Source organism: Chiloscyllium punctatum, chromosome 18, assembly GCF_047496795.1.
Source record: "Chiloscyllium punctatum isolate Juve2018m chromosome 18, sChiPun1.3, whole genome shotgun sequence".
NCBI classification, from domain to species: domain Eukaryota; kingdom Metazoa; phylum Chordata; class Chondrichthyes; order Orectolobiformes; family Hemiscylliidae; genus Chiloscyllium; species Chiloscyllium punctatum.
Genome location: NC_092756.1, coordinates 89,987,705 through 89,992,464, shown reverse-complemented (window position 1 = coordinate 89,992,464; position 4,760 = coordinate 89,987,705).

Below are 4,760 nucleotides of genomic sequence, written 5' to 3'. Positions count from 1 at the left end.
GACTCAACCTGCATGTTGACCTTTAGAGAATCCTCAACTAGCACTCCCAGATCCCTTTGTACTTTGGCTTTACGAATTTTCTCACCGTTTAGAAAGTAGTCCATGCTTTTATTCTTTTTTCTAAAGTGCAAGACCTAGCATTTGCTCACATTGAATTCCATCAGCCATTTCCTGGACCACTCTCCCAAACTGTCTAGATCCTTCTGCAGCCTCCCCACTTCCTCAGTACTACCTGCCTGTCCACCTAACTTTGTATCAGCGGCAAACTTCGCTAGAATGGCCCCAGTCCCTTCATCCATATCATAGGAAGGGTTTGGAGGGATATGGGCTGGGTGCTGGCAGGTGGGACTAGATTGGGTTGGGATATATGATCGGCATGGACTGAAGGGTCTGTTTCCATGCTGTAAACCTCTATGACTCTATGACACTTAAGACCTCATTGCAAAAAGGACACAAATTTGCAAAGGGAAGGAGCCTGCCACACACTGCACCACGAGCAGCAACCCATCCAACATGTAGACTCGAAACATTAGCTCACTCTCTCCCCATGGATGCTGCCCGACCTGCTGCGATTTCCAGCATTTTTTGTTTTCAAAACATCCAACAGGTTGGGGCACAGTCAGGGTAAACTTGCTGCAGAGAAGGATATCTGGTCAGCATGGACAAGTTGGACCAAAGGGTCTATTTCTATGCTGTACATCTTTCTGACTCTAAGTTGTTATGTTCTGGTATGCACTGCCTGTAAGCTGCCCCTCCACACCTCCCAGCTTTCCCGCTCTGTTCCACAGCCAGTTAGCTCCTCAAACATTAAGCAGCAATGTATCAGAGAGGATGGAAAACAGCCAGTCAGTTCATCAGGTTATAGTCCAACAGGTTTATTTGGAAGCACTGAAGGGGAACTGAAAATATACTGAGTATGGAAAATTTTGGAAGGAAATTCAAAAAGGACTGGTTTCAAAGCGATTGCACAGACATCTGTGAACTAAATGACTTGGAGGTGCTGGTGTTGAACTGGGGTGGACAAAGTTAAAAATCACACAACACCAGGTTATAGTCCAACTGGTTCATTTGGAAGCACTAGCTTTCAGAGCACCAAAAGCTAGTACTTCCAAATAAACCTGTTGGACTATAACCTGATGAACTGACTGGCTGTTTTCCATCCTCTCTGATACATTGCTGCTTAATGTTTGAGGAGCTAACTGGCTGTGGAACAGAGTGGGGGAAGTTGGGAGGCATGGAGGGACAGAGGGCAGGTTTGTGACCTTTCTTTTTAACAGTTCATTCCATTCCTCATCAGCAAGTGAGACCGAGCCAGAAAATATATTTTTAAAGACCCACTCATGTGCAAAACAACAGCACCGCAGGCAAGCACAGAATTCGGCAGACTGCGAGAGATCACCAGAGTATAAAAGCAGCTAACTCAGCAATGCCAACTCCAAATTAATAATAACAGCCTTGCAACTTCTTTTCTTTGCTTGCTGGTATTTCAACTGGTGAATATGTTCTTTAGGGTAGAACTGTCATGTAGAAAACTGCTCTGTGCTGATTGATACGACTTCAAGCAAGTCAGGAGAACTGTCACAGTGGAGCTCAGTCTGGGAAGAAAGCAGTATAATTGTTGATTAGTAATCCAGAAGCACAGGGTGATTTTCTGATTCTAATTCCCACCACGGGAGCTGCTGGAATTTATATTTGATTAATAAATCTAGAACTGCAATCTAGTCTCAGTGAGAGTGACTGTGAAACTATCATTGATTGCTGTACAAACCCATCCGGCTCACTGATGCCCTTTAAGGAAGGAAATCTGCCTTGTGTGGACTGTGACCCTGGGCCCATGGCAATTTGATTGACTTCTTCAAAATTCACTGCTGGCATGTAGGTGTCACCGGCTGGACCTTGAGAAAGGGTGTTTAGATCAGAGTGGTGCTGGAAAAGCACAGCAGGTCAGGCAGCATCCAAGGGCAGCATTCAAGAAGGGCTTTTGCCCGAAACGTCGATTTTCCTGCTCCTCAGATGCTGCCTGACCTGCTGTGCTTTTCCAGCACCACTCTGATCTAAACCCTGGTTTCCAGCATCTGCAGTCCTCACTTTTGCCTTGAGAAAGTGGTGTGGTGAGCTGCCTTCTTGAACCACTGCAGTCCACGTAGTGAAGGCCACAGTGAGAGATTACCTGGAATATGACCCAGGGGTGTTGAAGGAACAGCGATATGTTTTCAAGTCGGGATGGTGTGTGGCTTGGAGGCAACTTACTGCTGGTGATGTTTCCATGTGCCTGCTGACCTCGTCCTTCGAGATGGTAGTGGTCGTAGGTTTGGAAGGTGCTGTGGAAGGAGCTTTAGTGAATTTCTGCCATGCACCTTGTTGGTGGTACACACTGCTGTTGTTGGGTGTCAGTGGTGGAGGGAGTGAACGTCACCTGTGAATGTCATACCAATCAAGTGGAGCTGCTTTGTCCTGGATGGTGTCGAGTTTCTTGAGTGTTGTTGGAGCTGCCCCCATCCAGGCAAGTGAGGAGTATTCCATCACACTCCTGACTTGTGCCTTGTAGATGGTGGACAGACTTTGGGGACCCCTTTGAAATTGGCTCAGCAAGTCATGGAGGCAATTAGGGATGGGAGCAAAGATTGGTGATACCAGGGATGCCCACATCCCACAAAAGAAAGAAGAGCCCCTCGGTGCGACGCTAGAGCTGGTGTGATGCTCCACATGAGCCTCCTACATCCAACCTCATCAACACGCCCTTTTATTCCATTTTCCCACTTGCATTTCTCCAGACTCCTGTTCACTGTGTCTGCCATATTCACCTCACCGCTCCCTCGGGGAGTGGGGTCCACATTCTCCCCACTCTCTAGGTGAGGAGATTTCACCTGAATTCCAAGCTCTGTTAATGACTAGTGCTATCATTTATATTTATGGTCCCTGTTTCTGGCCATTCCTGCAAGTGGAAGTGTATTCATTCTCAAGAGTGGTTAGTTGCGGTCAGGAACATGCCTGGCTGTTCACTCCCAGAGTCTCAGGAATTAAGGGATTTTCAGAGTGGGGAGAGGGTGGTGGTTGGGCAGGGGTTGTGAGGGAAGGCAGTTGTCGCTATGGGCAGGGTTTCTGAAATGCTTCCCCCCCTCAACCCCCATCTCTGGCTACAAACAACTCCGTGGCTCCTTGTGCACTTCAAATCCAGCCGTGGGTCTGCCATTCACCCACTGCACTCTATATAGAACATGGAACATGGAACAGCACAATAACAGACCCATGTCTGTACTGACCATGATGTCACTCTAAACTAACCCCATCTGCCGGCACATGGTCCATATCCCTCTATGTTCTGCCTGTTCATGTGTCTGTCTAAATCCTCTAAAATGTAACTGCTTCCAACACTTCCCCTGGCAGTGTGTTCCAGGCACTGACCACCCTCTGTGTGTAAAAAATGTTCCTCACACATCTCTTTTAAACTTTCCCTCTCTCATCGTAAACCTACGCCCCGTAGCATTGAACATTCCCACATTGGGAAAAAGACTCCAACCGTTCCCCTCTCCATGCCTCTCATAATTTTATCTACAGTACTTCTATCAGGTCATCCCTCAGCCTCCAACACTCGAGGGAAAACAATTGAAGTTTGTCCAGCCTCCCTTTGAGCTAATACACTACAAACCAGGCAACATCCTGGTAAACCTCTTATGCTCCCTCTCCAGAGCTTCCACATCCTTCCTGTAGTCAGCAAATTGAACTGTACACAATACTCCAAATGTAGCCAAACTAAAGTTTTATGCAGCTGCAACATGACTTGCCAACTTTTATACTCAATGCCCAAAGTGATGAAGGCAAGTATGCCATATGCCTTCTTTCCCACCGTGTCCACTTATGTTACTTCCAGGGAGCTAACAACTTGCACCCCAAGATCCCTCTGTATGATTAGATTAGATTAGATTCCCAACATTGTGGAAACAAGCCCTTTGGCCCAACCAGTCCACACTGACCCTCCGAAGAGCAACCCACCCAGACCCATTCCCTCTGACTAATGCACCTAACACTACGGGCAATTTAGCATGGCCAATTCACCTGACCTGCACACCTTTGGACTGTGGGAGAAAACCAGAGCACCCGGAGGAAACCCACGCAGACACGGGGAGAATGTGCAAACTCCACACAGACAGACGCCCAAGGCTGGAATTGAACCTGGGACCCTGGTGCTGTGAGGCAGCAGTGCTAACCACTGAGCCACCGTGCCACCCCAAAATCTATGTTGCAAAGGGTCCTGCCATTTACCATATACTTCCCTCTTGCATTTGACCTCCCAAGATGCATCATCTGACGCTGGTCCAGATTAAACTTCATCTGGCATTTCTCCTCCCTCTCCAACCTTCCAACTGGTCTACAACCTGCTGTGTCCTTTCACAAGCTTCCTCACTATCCACAACGTCTGTGCTGCCTACAAACTTACCAATCAGACCACCTACATTTTCATCCAAATCATTTGCATAAATTGTACACATGCAGCCAGAGGTAGTGGGAGAAGTTAACACTATAGAAATGGCAGGCTGGGGATATAATACTGTAAAGCATTTAAAAATCATTGAAAGCTTGCTCTTTTTCAAAAAGAAGACTCCTTCCTGCCGTTGGGTATGAAAGAGTCAATTGTTGAGATCTTTTAAGATTTCAAACGGTGAAATTGCAGGAATTTGAAAACCCTTGATCTTGTGTAACTAAACATTAGAGCATAGAACATTACAGCACAGTACAGGCCCATCGACCCTCATCGGGAC